This window comes from Ictalurus punctatus, chromosome 12 (genome assembly GCF_001660625.3).
Source record: "Ictalurus punctatus breed USDA103 chromosome 12, Coco_2.0, whole genome shotgun sequence".
In the NCBI taxonomy this organism is placed as follows: domain Eukaryota; kingdom Metazoa; phylum Chordata; class Actinopteri; order Siluriformes; family Ictaluridae; genus Ictalurus; species Ictalurus punctatus.
The window spans coordinates 3,574,268-3,590,336 of NC_030427.2; the positions used below are offsets into that span (position 1 = coordinate 3,574,268).

A 16,069-nucleotide genomic window follows, 5' to 3' on the forward strand; every position below is an offset into this window, starting at 1 on the left:
AGCGCTTTAAGTCAGGGAAAAAAGTCTCAATTTGTGGTTTCCGAGCTCCTTTAGTCTCATCTAGAAAGTCATTAATTTGCTTTAATGTGTACAGTCTAGCGCTGAGAGACTCTGTTCCTTCAGCGTCATCCATATCAGAAAAACTCTCTATGCTCTCTAGATCAACATCGGAGTCATTCTCAGAGTGAGCATACTCTGAACTCATGGTGGACATCTGAGTACAGATATCTACAGCTGCTTCACTTCCACCATCTCCTTTATTACTTTCTATTCCTGTCTGTTCTTTTTCTGATGGTTTATCATGTTCATTTACTGTCTGAGTCAATGTTTATCCACTACTTGCCTGACTTACCCGCTCCTCGTTGTAATCATGATTTTCTACATCTCCTGCATCAGGATTCCCTTTAGGTGCTATTTTAACATATGGAACGAGATGGTTCTGTCTATGCTCCTTCACTTTGGAACTCTCTTCCTCCTGAACTCAGGGAAGCCCAGACTTTTGGCATTTTTAAAGCTCTTCTCAAGACACACTTTTTTAAACTTGCATTCGACTGCTGATGTCTTTTTAGATTGTTTAATAATTATTTTTATTAGTATTAATGTTGTTATTTTTATTCTTATTAACCTTTATTTGTTTTATTTTTCTGTGGACTGTGATTTTATGTACATCGCTTTGAGAAGCTGCTTTAAAGGCGCTTTATAAAATGAAGTTTATTATTATTATTATTATTATTATTATTATTATTATTATTATTATTATTATGGTTATTTTGTCTGGCATGTCGCTCGGTTGTTTGAAGATTAGACGGTCTGACATGTCCTAGTTCTCCGCACAAAAAACACAGCATATGATCCGAACTAATAAAGATTGTGTAATCTTTGCCTTCATTAGTCAGCTTTACAGCCAGATGAGCGGATCCTGTTGTTGATTCAGAATCATGTTCGTAAATCGCCGAAACGACACAACGTGCTTGATATCCGGATTTTTCAGACCGAGTGGAATCAGGTCGTGTCATTAATCGCGAGTCCGCATTTAACCAGGTCATCTACCATCTGAACCTCAGCGAGAAAAACAACAACAGCTTTATTCATCCTACAAGCTGACTGGATATTTGACCACCGACCTGTTCACTGACTGCAACCAGCACATCTTCCACAGATACGGAGTCATCAGATGTACATGTAAATCCATGTCTCAGAGTCAAGCGTGAGAAATCTCCCCTTCACCCCATTTGTCAAAGTTTTCCGACCGAAGTCGGCGCTTAAAAATAGATTTATGTCTAAGATTAATCTTTTTTACATGAATCTTAAAAAAGAACTAAGAAATTGATTAAAAGTAACAAACTCTCAAAAGTGTGCCGCAAAACTCGACTCCTCCCACTACCCACAATCCTGAGAGAGAGACAGAGAGAGTGTGAGAGAGAGAGAGATAGCAAGAGAGAGAGACAGAGCGAGAGAGACTTTTTTTTTACTTTAAGACACCTTTAATGTATTCAATTTTGGTATATTTACACATCTACATTTTTAAAATAATTATTTTCATTTTTTAAAAAGAAGAAGAGAGAAGAACCCCCTCAGACCCCCCACCCCCACCCCAGAAAACCCCAACCCTTTCAGTTCTACTACAAGTCCATTGTAGTCATATAGTGTGCAAATGTCCACAGTGCTATTCATATTATAGCTTTTCTTGCGGCTGATGTCCATTTTCTCAGTCTGAACCGTCTCCGTGGTGACAGCACGCCCAGGTTTTCAGTTTTTATTGCTTGTTGTGCAGATTGAATTATTTTTTTTCCCTGCCCGAGAAGTAGTTAGTTAGCAAGACGTTACGATTTCCTTTTGTTAAGTCTAGAAAACAGTTTAACTGTTCTGTGGTGTACAGTTCTTCAGATTGTTCTGAAAAGTTTGAAGTAGGTGGGTTACCTGATCCTGCTTCATTCACCTCCTTAAACCCTGCCTCTGATGCCCATATCCCCAATCTGAAGCGTCTCGTTGGTGACAGCAAGCCCAGATTCTCACCTGTTGTTGTGTGCTCCACAGATTTTATGATTTGTTTTCTATCCGGAAAGTAGTTTGTTAGTACGACATCATCTTGTCCTAAAATCTGCTCCAAGAACCAGGTTAACTGTTCTATGGTGTAAAATTATCCTGGCTGTTCGACCACATCCTCCTCCATGTCTGTGAGGGTTTCTCCTCCTGTAGCTCCTGCGCTGCGGTCTGGTTCTCCTGCATCACAACACTATGTTGTGGCTGTTTGGAAAACATAAAGGTAGTCGGCTGATCTAGGGTGACCTCTTCCTCCTCCTCCTCATCATCTGTAAACTGTTCTTCTCTACCAGCTCCTGTGCTGCTCTCTGGGCCCGAGTCCTCCTGAGAGAGAAATAGTTTGTATATAATGTACCCTTAGTTTTGACAGGTATAGGTCAAAGGTCAAAAAGATACACATTCTAACTCTCTATATCTAGATCAAAGGTCATGATCATAAAAATATTTATAGTTATGTTAAATCTGGATCACATCCATTGGTGACAGAAACGTTACCATACATGGTACGGCCATGTGTTTTCCACCCCACACACGTTGCACACGTGATCTTTCTAACACTCTGTGGTAGGTCATAAAAATATATATAGTTATGTTAAATCGGGATCCCATCCATTCCTGGCACAAATGTTACTATACATGGAATGGCCATGTGTATTACACACAGACATCCAAACAAAAATATGACACACACAAACACACTTTATTTTCACATTATTTAAAAGGAATTTAAGTGTTATTTACTAAATTACCATAATTATGAACACAAGTTGTTAAGTTGACAATCATTTTTAAAATTACGTTTCTCCATTTAGATTGTCTGCAGTAGAATGCAGTCTTTTAAACCAGGAAAAATGACTGTCTTTAAGTTGTATAACAATAGTAAGTAAAATCCAGTGACACTACATTACAAATCTCATACATAACATCTCTGCAGGATTTATAGACGTTAAAGCACTGAATGAAATGAGCAATATAGACAAAAAATAAACACTCTGTGTCTACTACTTTTATCTCTCTCATAGTACATTTACATTTATTCATTTAACAGAGTGTTAGAGGACCTGTAGACTGCACAAATACTAAGGACATTACAATTTATCATTTCACTTACAATTAAATTCTACTAAAGCAATGAATTTGGGGCATGTTCTCAATAGTGATATGACCAATAGTGGACTCGTGTATAGGCTACACCTGCTAATACATTTGATGGACTATTTTGCACTACTACACGTAGCTAACGCTAGTCATATTTAGCAGTGTAATTTGAATATCTACTCTTTAGTTTACTGTAGCAGTGGATAAGAAGGAAAAAATTTCATTTGACAAATCTGCTCATCCAGAGAGGGCTTTTCATTTGTGCTATAGGAAAGATAAGCATGATTACATTTCTGCTTATTCATGTAAACCTCAACTACATTGTGTAATCTAATTTCATGTATTGATACATTTTTTATTTTATTTTTAAAATCTTTTGTCATTCGCACACGTAGCCTTCTAGCTCCACGGCCTTTGGACTGTGGATAATAGATAAAAGTAGTAGACACAGTGTGCAATATGTGCAATGTTCAGTACGTCATATAATAATAATAATGAGTCTTTATTGATCACATATACATTACAGCACAGTGAAATTCTTTTCTTTGCATATCCCAGGTTGTTAGGAAGTTGGGGTCAGAGCACAGGGTCAGCCATGATACAGTGCCCCTGGAGTAGAGAGGGTTAAGGGGCTTGCTCAAGGCCCAACAGTGGCAGTGCTGCCCCCATCTTGAATCATATTACCGTAAATACTTAAATGTGCAGTCATTTGTTTCTTTTTTTCACTTTTTTATTCAATTCCTGCTTATTCAGGCTCAGAGTCATGTAGGCTGCATTGAATTTTATTTTCAATTCCCTCATCTATTTCTCAGCGACTTTATCACTAGCACGTTGCACTGCTTTCACGATTAGGGTGGCACGAGGGGCAGACATAACAATGACACAATCCCTGGCGTTCTCATGTTTTTTACTGTCAGCATGCTTCTTTACGGTTTCTTTTTTAAAATGACTCGAACTGGTAATGAACTCTGTTTTACCAGCAATATCTTGTCCTGCTTTAGCACAAAAGGTGCAGTACATTTTCCCTTTGTCATAACGTAACCAGGCGAACTCTTGTAGCCAAGCTGATTTAAACTGTCTTGTTGGGATGAGAGCCGCAGGGACGGGAGAAGACTCAACTCGCTGCGCTTGGCTGTCATCATCTATAAAAGATTGCACACCGATTGAAACGGGCTGGGATGACTCAAATGTCACTTGGGAACTTTCACTGGTCGAATTGGTCTCAACATCGTCGGCATCTGATGTAGAGGAGGCAGGGTTTGGACAGGCAGGGGATGAGGAAAAAGTCTGATATATTTCTTCTCAGCTGACTAACGTTAGTTAACTACGCAGTTAGCTAGCCTACATATAACGGATAAATTCACATTCTAACAAACTAAACCACATCAAACTAAATTAAACACCTTTAATAAAAAGGCTCAGGCAGGGTTAGGTTAGGGGATGACTCAACCCAACACTCATTGGTGTGGGAGGTGGCACAGGCACAAAACCTTGTCCTTCATTCTGTATATATTCCTCTATATGTATTTAACATTCTATGAGAAAATATCAGTTGTATAAAAAAAATGGAAAAGAAATTATATATATTTTTTAATCTATATATTGTGTTAAAAATGAATTCTGCCACTTTAAAAATAATGAATTTTCATGAATCTCATGAAAATGAATCACATGAAAATATATCACTTGAATATGAATCTCATGAAAATTAATCATACGTAAATGAATCACATGTAAATGAACCATATGAAAATGAATAAATAAATTAAAGACTTTAAAAGAAAATCTGTCTAAATGTAAGACGTTTTAGGTGAGGTTAACTATTGGGGGTTGGAGGATCAGTTTAGAGAACATATTATTTGTTTCTGATGGTTAAGTTCAGGGTTAGGGTTGGCCCCTAAGTTTCAACATTGGAAAAAGGAGTTTTTATTGGTTAAAAATTAGGTGATTAGAGTTTATTGTTTGGGTAAGCCCCTAGATTTCAAGATAAAAAACGGTTTTAATGGTTGGAATAGAAGTTCTAATTGGGTTTAAGGGTACTGGATCTATGTTCCCCTATTGTCCAACTTGTACAGATGAAATTTAATCTGGCCCAAATTTAGGGCCGAACCAGGAAAAAGTTCCATTAATTTTGTCCATGTTCCCTCTCAGATCCTTCTTCCTATTGATTACTCCCCTCCCCCCTGAGAAGAAATGCCTTTCTCTCTATTAATATATACCCCCACACACATTTATATATAATATTATATTATATTTATATTTTTGTGTCACGATATGGAGATTGAGATGGATACAAGTGCAGATTTTTCAAGTTTAATAAAGAACTAAACAAAATACAAAAGACACTGACATTGGGGCAAATCACTGTGGCAAAGACTAAACATAAACCAAAGAGAAAAACACAACACCAGGGACAAAGGTAAAGAAAGACAAACGTGAGACAAAGAGTGCAGTGAAAACTGTGACTAAATACACAAGTGCTTACCAGGAATGTGATCCAGGTGCAGGTGGTCATGTGACTGTGATGCAGTGGCTGCTGGGAACTGTAGTTCAGATTTCCTTCTCTGATTACATGACATAATGGTGTATGGTGTAATATGTGGTAATGTATGGGTATTACTCTGTGCGTGTGTGTGTGTTTATACAGAGGCTGAATGTGTTGGCCACTCTTGGGTAACTTACCCAAAATACATCAGAGCATCATCACAGCTCTCATTACTGTAGATGGCCAGCCAGAGACATCGTCACCGAGCTCATCAATGAAAGGGTTCAGATGGCTACACACCTTCTCTTCAGAGCGAAGGGAATCATGGGTGTGGTCAGATCTGATTGGTCAGAAGCTGTTAATAAATCTTTTAAAAATAACTGCAGCTCTGACAGCAGTGCATATGCAAATCAGTTCCCAGGTTTATACAGTATGAATGCACTCATTATAAACTATCCACGCTATATCGTCAGCGAGAATGCCCAATTCGTATACAATGAGATCGTATATATATCACATGTCTTTGTGTATGTGTTCACGTAGGTGGACTCGAGCAGTAACTTTGAATGGCAGAAGCAGCTGTGCTAATACTGGGACGTGGATCTGGATAAGTGTGTGGCCAGAATGACTCTGTATCAGTACGTCTACGGATATGAGTACCCGGGAGCCTGCCTGCGTCTGGTCATCATCCCGCTCACAGTAAAGACGTGTTAACAATACGTTAAGAATTCATAATGCATAATGTAGTGTAGTGCATGTTATTATAATAATATTTATTTAAATACTATGCGTAATGCATTAAGGAGGCTTTATAACATGCTTCGAATGCGTTTATTGCTCGTTATAGGCGTGTGAAAGAGTGAAGTCTTAAAGATACGTTCGTGTGTGACCTTTCCATCAGGAACATGTTTAATGTAAAAAAAATCTTCTTGGAAATGACATGCTTGTGCTTGTTTGTGATGGTTTTTAGGACCGGTGCTATCTGTGTCTGATGGGTAACACCTCGAATAACATGTGTGTAGAAGGTGTGAGCTTGATCCTTTCCCCGTTAGCCAGACAGAGTGTCTTGTTGTTGTCCAACACGGCGGTAATTTTCTCAATCCACAGGCACGTCCACAGGTACGTCACTCACCACCCACTTGTGCGTGTTGGCGGTGTCACTGCCGAGGGACGTTTGATGGCACTCCGCTCCAGTGTGAGAGGGTTGCCTTCACCATACAGCTCGTCCATGCTCACTGACTGCGGGTTGAGCACGTCGGTCTCGATGGGCTTGTAGAAGGGATTCACCTCGCAGCCCTCTGTCTCGTGGAGGGTGCGCAGTGCGTCAGCGAGGGCACGGTACGCCGTGGTCTAACCGCCTCTTGTAGGGCACACCAGCAAGACGCCCTGGTGCACCAGCATGGTCTCGTACAGCTGGATCACCTTGGCGGTCATGCTGGAGAAGGGCTGCAGGGAGCGGGTGCATAGAGCTGCCTCGATGTTCGACTGAATCGCGCCGTAGTCGTGCTCGGGGACGCCCACACCAGGAAAGAGGTCCGACAGAATACCGTTAAACGCACACAAGAAAGATTGGATTGATTCGATTGACACTAGGTTCAAGATTTTCAGATTATGGATGTTCAGATGTTCCAGGATTCTTTACTTTTCATCTAGTATAACATTACAAGGTGCTAATGTTATATACTTTAAATGTTTTAAAAAAAAAGTTATATAGTATATAATTACAGCTTTTTAGTTGCAAAGAATTTGCAAATGTCAGTTAATTCTATTTCCTAATTTGTCCTGGAATTTCCTCCTAGTGCCTGATTCCAGTGATCCTGTGATAATGACCTTTGATACTCCAAATGTAAACTTTGGTGTTCTTTACTATTTATCAGTTTATTTTATTTTAAGTTCTGCGTCATCCTTGAGTAACTTGGATTGAAGCGGCCTCCAGGTTGTCCCAGAGCTCAGTCCTGCCTGCGTAGCCTGGGTTCATCGTGATTAATGCAGCTTCCTACAAATGGAAGCAAGGGAAATGATAACGATTCAAACCCTTGCTAATATTCTGAAATCGATTGCAACACTGAGTGAGTCTGTTCCAAGAATCGATTCAGCACAAATCTCGAATTAAAGGTTAGGGGAACAACCCACAATATTAAGTACATAGGATCATTATCATGATTAACAGGGCGATTCCTAATACCTGGTGTCAATTCGTAGATACCAGGTAATGGGAATAGAGTCGATTCAAAGGAATCAAGCTTTGGAGTCGACTCTATAGTCATTGTGAATATGGAGTCAACTCCAAAGCTTGATTGTGGGGGAAGCATGACTGAAGAACCTTGATTTCTCAGTTTGGGAACAATCCCAAAGAAATAGTCGGGAGACGCAGAGCGTTTGGCATCGTTGTGACAAACGCTGATTCTCACAGCTTTTTTTTTAGTTTTTAATTACTCAACAACTAAGACACAACCCCCTCATTTATTCCTTCACTTTCATCTTTCACTACTTTTTTTATTTTGTTCTGATTCTTTCCCCCTGACTGTCTGGCTAGAACTTTCTGGAACTGGGAGCTAATGCTAAATTTAATGTTCTGTTAGAAAAGACAGCTTGATGTGTGGTTTCATTAAATTCATTCAATTTAAATATCTTGTCTTTCTAAGAAAAACTGCTGATTAAGCAATGCACTATACCATATTCATGAGAAAGTAGAATGTTGTATTTGTTATTTGACGTTTGTGTAAATTCAAAACGTCGTTTTCAGCTAGTGATTAAAGAATTGGTTCATGAGTCATCTTTGTCAGATATGCTGGTGGCGCTTTCTGATTTTAGTCACTTAACCATTCAAAAGAGTTATTTGTGTGTGGAACAGTGTTGCATTGCACCCACGAATACCTGCAACCTGGAATGGAAAATAAGATTTATTTTGTTCCAACACTTTTTTGTTGTTGTTGTTGTTGTTGCTCCAAAACTGAAAATTGTTAAAATGGAAGCAGAAGTAAGTGTAGCTTCTTAAATTGTGTAGTGTAACGCAGTGTTTTTCAATCTTTTTTGAGCCATGGCACATTTTTTACATTGGAAAAATCTTGCGGCACACCACCAACCAAAAATGTTACAGAGTGGCACTCTGTAGCCTAATACAGTGTATATAATTACAATATAGTTTCTCAATTTATTTATACTCACTCAGTGTGAAACCTGGGCCTGTTTAGATGAACACAAAGCCGATATCCTGGCAGGAATTGAAGAAAGGCATACACAAAGCTCTTCAGCAGCTTTCAGTCTCTCTCTGTTTTTAGTTTTTATAGCAGTTAGGCTTGAAAAGCTCAGCTCACACACATATGTTGTGGAAAATGGGATCAATGTCAAAACTTTGTTGGCCGGAATGGGGAATTCCTTGGCAGCAGTCAACCAAAAACTGTCCAAAGGAAGTTCAGCAAATCTTAGCTTTAAACCACAATCTTGTTTCAGTTCAGTTAGTTCCTCCTGCTCCTGTAAAGTCATGTCCTTTCCAATAGCAGTCAAGGCATTCAGTGGAGGCTGAAGAGAAATAAAATGACAACTTCTCCTCAAGAGTTTTCAGATGTTTACCTATTACCTCGCACAGTGCAGCAGGGTGATCTTGCCGTTCCTCTGTGAGTGGGAACATCTCAAGGTTGGCACTTTGCACATGTTGTTGCCAGAGGTGCACCTTTAAATGGAATCCATTTATTTTATCCATGCTTGTAAGCAGGTTCTCATTTCGGCCTTGCATCCGTGTGTTCGGTTCATTCAGATGATGAAATATAGCTGCCAGGTATGCCAGCTTTGCACACCACTCATCACTTGCAAACAGATTTGAGTAATCAGACCTCTCATTTGTCAGAAACACTTTAAGTTCCTCCGGCAGCTCATACACATGGGCCAGCAACTTGTCACGCTACGACCATCGGACCTCCGTATGGAGCAATAAGGCTTTATGCTCCGCTCACATTTCCTCACACAAAGATGCAAATATACAACTTTTCAAAGGTTGTGTCTTTACAAAGTTCCCTATGTGCACAACATCATCCACCACAGGAACTAGTTCTGCTGGTAAAGTCTTTGCATGAAGGCCTCACGGTGCAGAAAACAGTGTGTAACAATAAGATCTGGGTTTCTTTCCTTCACTCTGCTAACAAAGCCTTAGGTGTGCCCGACCATGGCTGCAGCTCCATCAGTGCAAACACTTGTGCAATTTTCCCACGCAAGTCCTCCCTGGTCAATTTGACCCAAAAAAATTCCTCTCCTGTTGTTTTTTCTGGCAGTGCCTTACAAAATAGGAAGTTTTCTCTAATGGCATCTCCATCCACAAAACGCACATTGGCCAAGAGCTGAGAATATCTCTAGACTCATCAGGTTGCAACGCAAATTTACTACTGATGCGTATCTTTTCCAAAACATGGCTTTCGATGTCTGTAGACATATCATCAGTACGTCTGGCGATTGTGTTATCTGAGAGCGGGAGTTTAGATATGTCTTTAACCGCGTCAGGGCCGAGTATCTCGTTGACAGTGTCTTTGCAGGCAGGTAGTATTAACGTCTCTGCCACAGTGTGGGACTTTTTTCATTTAGCTACAAGTTCAGCAACTAGCTTTGAGGGCTTTCTAATTTACCTTTTTGGTTTTTCTCATTAATGTTGCCTGCTTCGGTGTTTTCACACAGGCAAACAAAATAGTCCATCGGCTTGTTTTGAAGCGACGGGTGTTTCGCTTGGAGATAGCGTTTAAGCTTGCTTGGCACCATGGCACTATTGGACAGCTTCTCGCCACACACCAAGCATAATGGAGTCGGGGTCATCTCATCGCTGGTGAAAGTAAATCCTAACGAAAGATAACTTTCGCTGTATTGCCTCGAGCTCACCGTCTTTGCTTTCTTTTTACCACCACTCATACTAGGCCCTTCACCTGGGTCACAGTCTTGTCCAGGGCCCAGTTCGGAGTTTGCATGTTTCCTTTTTAAAAACTTCTCCATCACTGCCACCACGACCTGTCGCATGTGTCACTAATTCTCTTGTCTCTAAGAAGGTAGGAGGCAATTACCTGCTGCCACCCGGACGAATATTACATTACTCTGCCAGTCACTATATTACAGCACAGACACTCAACCATGGCTTATTATTTGCAGATAATAATGAATAAATTTTAATAAATAAGAATTTATGACTAAGTGAAATTGGACAATTTCTCACGGCACGCCTGACGATCTCTCACGACACACTAGTGTGCCACGGCACAGTGGTTGAAAAACACTGCTCTACGGTATGTAGACTGTATTACATGCGTGTTGAGCAGAGAGGAGATATTATAATATTATACAGTATCTGGAAATATAGTGTGTGACTGCTGCTGAAATAAGGAAGAGACTTGGGATTCTCCTTTTCAAATCTGAAACCAAATTGCTGAACAGCACAATACTTACCTGAACAGCTTACTCTGCGAAATCTTTAGTTATTTAAACTAAGCATTGGTGGTTCAGTGGTAGAATTCTCGCCTGCCATGCGGGAGGCCCGGATTCAGTTCCCGGCCAATGCAGTAGTGAGTTTTGAAAGTTAAGCCTTCACCAAAAGAACATTACAAGCCTGATCACTTCTGCCCAAACTAGACGAACTCCATAGGGAGGGTAACCATGCTCGTGAATTTCCTTCATTTGAACACAATCTGTCTGACTGTGGATTGGTGGAGTCCAAACACTTTAGAGAGTTTTTTTTTTTTTTTTTGGAAATTTTCCAGCCTGATGAGCATCAACAACTCTTTTTCTGAGATCCTCACAAATTTCCTTTTTTCATACCATGATACACTTCCACAAACATGTGTTGTGAAGATCAGACTTTGATAGATCCCTGTTCTTCAAATAAGACAGGGTGCTCACTCACACCTGATTGTCATCCCGTTGATTGAAAACACCTTACCCTAATTTCCCCTTCAGACTAAATGCTCATGCAGACGCCAACAGTGTCTGCACCATGCACGCTTCCTTTACGGAATGCGCTTAAGCAAGGTCTTTACAAGAAAAATAGGGTCCAAACCCACATGGGCTGTGCACAGCGGATTGGCAGTTCATCACCTTAACCTCTTGCTGACATAGCTCACGCATGTGAAATTACATCCCGGTGTGTGGAGCAATAAAGAGGTTTCGGTGCAGGTTCTTTGCCCCTGTCGTCTGGACTGCGGAATGCGTTCTGCGTTGACGGACCTCCAGAGACGCAAGAGCCTTACAGCAGCTGTGGCCAAAAAGCATTGAAATACAGTTCACGGTTGTGAAACACGTAGCCACAGTGCTAGCTTTTCACATTTCTCCACCGTATCTAGTGCTAGCTCAGGGACCTGTACAAAGCTTCCTATTTGTAGGTGTGAGACAGACTGCAACAAAGCCAGATATTGCTGGAAAGAAGAGGCAAAGTAACAAGTTTGCAACGAGGATGGGATTCGAACCCACGCGTGCAGAGCACAACGGATTAGCAGTCCCTCGCCTTAACCTCTCGGCCACATATATATAGATGATGATGAACAGTGCAGAAGAGCCGTGTATTGTCCTTATGTGAAAACTAGACAATGCGCTGTGTCTGTGTACAGTAGCCCAAATCTGCCTTCTGTTCCAGGCGGCGTTGTGTCTTGTGCTAGATGGAGCTTGACTGCCCTCGTGTGTCCAGTTTAAATATTAGAACGTGGTATGGAGAGAAAAGGATATATATATATATATATATATATATATATATATATATATATATATATATATATATATATATATATATATATATATATATATATATATATATATATATATATATATATATATATCTGTGTGTGTAAATGATGTAAAAGGCTTTCTATCAACATTAGAAAAAGGTTAGTTATTAATTTTGTATTTTTATGATAAATATAGTGCTATGAGTATTACATAATGTTTGTTTTTATAGAAGAGCCGTTAATTGTGGTTATGTCCGAACAATACAATGCACAGTAATGAGTTGTGTCTGTAAAATAGCCCAAACCTACCTTCTGCTTCAGGTGGCGTTGTGTGTTGTGCTGGATGGAGCTTGACTGCCCTCCTGTGCCCAACCTCGGGAACAGCAATTTCCCAGCAGCGGTATTCTGTCATAAGAGTACATTTGTAGTTAGGCCCGAGTTGGGTAAGAAATATTACATGGTTTATATTACTGTGTCCCCTTTTTAACCCGTTCATGATCATTATTGTATACATTACAAAGATAAAGGTAATGTTCTTCCCTATTTGTGGATATTCTCGAAGTGAAATAGATGAGGCCACCTAGGGAACACTAAGTTATCTAGGAGCAGTGATGAGAATGACATGTCTAATAACATTAGAAATACATTAATAATGTTATTATAATCGAAATCAAGGTGTGCACTTTAACATTATAAAATATACATACACAGCAAAATCAACAGAAACAAATCCACTCTATTGGAGTTTCATTTCAACACTTTTAAAGTGTCCGGAGGGGTCCACACTCCACAGTGTCATTTTAACACTTTAATAGAGTTCAAATCAACTCTTTGTATAGTTGAAATTGAACACTACTCAAGTGTTAGTTTCTCAACACCAGTGTGTAGTGTTAGAAATTAATTCTCATAGGAGTAATTCATTAAATCTCATAGTGTTAATTGAATACTATTAAATGAGTTGCCTCTAACACTATAAAGTGTTAATATGCTACTGCACAATTAAAATAACATTTAAATGATTACAAATCTAAAAGGCAAATAAAGAAAAAAAACAAGTTGGTTGCTTTATAATAGTTTTCTTTTTTCAAGGGCGTTAACATTACTGACCCCTCAGGTCAAGTCTTTCTAAATATAACAATTGGGCACTATGTACTCTGTTTGTTTATTCTCATTAGAGCACTGCTGGTCAAATGGCCTAAAGTGTGTCAGTTCATTCACAGAGATGACAGAAAACTCATCCATTTGGTTATCTTCTATACAGTATGCATTGAAGTGGTCATCATAGTACATCGTTTTTACATTGCAGGAAATAATGAAAGCACTCTCTTCATATATTATTATATAACAGATCTTTTTGAACACAGGGAGATCATAGGTACATCCAGTGCATATGAACACACCAACCTGATACTCAGTACCATAATGTCTGACCCACTTTTTACTTGTAACACTCAAACAGGCTTCTAAATATAATGTCTGACTGAGTTCTTCCCCACCTTGCAAGTTACAGATGGTTTTTGATGTAGGACCAAATTCAAACCTTCTAAAACAATCATTTTCACAGTTAAATGCCAATTGACGTTGATGTTGCTTCAATAATGATTTAATGAGATTCTTGAAATTTTTGCAACATCTTTTGAAAATATGGTGCTTAGCTTCAAATCACATTCACCACATATGGATAAGAGGTCCGATTTTTTTATGCATCTCAGATAGTGCATCATCAAGTGGTGCTTGGGAATCGACCTCTTGTCAGGAAACAATTCTTTGAATAGAGTATGGTGATCACAGATCAGATTACCTAATTGATCAAAACAGTGATTTATTCTTCTACAAGTGTCTGAACTTGTACTTTCAGGAGTAATAGTTTTAAGAACTGCATCTCGTGCTTGGATTTTAACATCATTAACAACTTCTTCCATTGAAGCAACAATTGATCCACACATTGAAGCTGACTTCAGTAACAACAGAACTTTGTGAAGGATGTAAAGTGGCAACAGAATTTGGGCGATCATTTGAACATTCCGCCTCATATTCTCCCTGAGTGGAAAGATCCTGATTAGTATCGATCTCTTGATCAATAGTGTGACTATGTACCTTGCTGAGGTGATTTCGGAAGCCACTATAAGCACAAAATGATAACGGGCAACCTGGCTCTCCACATTTTAAATGTAACTTTTTGCTAGGATATAAACCATGTTGAAATTTTAAATGTTGACAAAGAACCAAACAAGTTCTGAAGTGTGATTTACATACAAAACATGTGAACATATTCAAGGCTGTTAATCTCGCTGCAGCAATCTCTCTTTAATTATTTTTTTAAAGACTGGAACATTTTTAAAATACAAAACAGTTTATACTGACCATTGTAGTCCTCAGATTCAGGTTCAGTTCCTGACAGCAGCTCGCCCATATTCTTAAGAGTTTTGCAGTCTGCAATGATGTTTGGCTTGAAGAATGTTGACCACTTTGCCAGGAACTTCTGAGACACTTTGTCACCAAACATCATGGAGAAATCGTGGTCGATCTTTAAACAAGGTTTATACAGGTTTAAACACAACGGACATAAATGGATAAAAGCTCAAATACTAAAAATTAAGATCTGCTGTGTTATTTATGCATACATTTGGGATATAAAAGATTAGAACGTTGAATTTCTCAGTTTGCACCGGCCTGTTGTTGTTATGGTGATCACTGAACAACTCCTTTCTTTACTGTACCAGTGAACTCCTTTAATAACTACAGAGAAAATTTCCTTTTCAAAACTACTTCCAAAGCTAAAGATTTTCTTACCAATCCAGATACAGCAAGGAAACGAGGGAACAAATCCAGGACTGAAGATGATGCATCCTCACCGACTATCTTCTGCCGATACTGGAAAGTCGCTCAGTCTGATCTAGGTCAGTCACTCCTAATGGTGCGTTCCACCAAAGGGGTGACACTATCAGAGTTGATTTCTAGAAAACAGTTATAACACTCCATTTTGACACCAACTGTTTCATGGTACAGTGTGAAATCTAACAGATTAGACAACATACAGAGTTAGATCAATTCCAAGTAGAGGTAGATTGATTCTGTTCATAAACACCAAAAATTTAACTCTGCTCAATTTGCTGTGTAGGAGCAGTGATGAGAATAGAAATTTATTTCTAATGTTAGTTGAAATTTCAAAGATTAAGGTAATGTACCATACATTATTAATATTGCAACAAGAATGAAGTGAAGTGACTCTTAGAGTGACTCTTTGTGTATGTTAGACAGAGTTGTCATTTAAACGCGTTCTCCGCGAATGTAAAAAGACAAAAAAAAGCAGGGAATAAATAGGTAACTTTGAATTTATGGGTGCAACATGTCTCAAAATAATTTGGACGGGGAAACAGAAGGCTGGAACAGTAAGTACTAAAAAGAAACAGCTGGAGGAACATTGTGCTACTAATTATGTTAACTGGCAACACGTCATTAACATGATTGGGTATAAAAAGAGTATCTTAGAGAGGCGGAGTCTTTCAGAAGTAAAGATGGGCCTCTGTACACCAATCTGAGAAAAACTACATCTACAATTTGTGGAACAATTTCAGAATAATGCTCCTCGATGTAAAATTGTGAAGGCTATGAATATCTCATCATCTACAGCACATCATATCATGAAAAAATTCAGAGAATCTGGAGCAATCTGTGGCCCGAGTCTCTTTCCATAAATCTTAAATAAACACCTCCTTATAGATAGCTTCACCATATCAATGACTAAAAGGTT

At 39.1% G+C, this 16,069-nt stretch overlaps 1 non-coding gene across 1 annotated transcript; it reads left to right on the plus strand.

The window, feature by feature from the left end:
* Positions 1-11,089: 11,089 nt before the first annotated feature.
* trnag-gcc (transfer RNA glycine (anticodon GCC)) lies at positions 11,090-11,160 on the plus strand. Its single transcript has one exon. It is a non-coding gene; the product is annotated as a tRNA-Gly (tRNA).
* Positions 11,161-16,069: the final 4,909 nt, after the last annotated feature.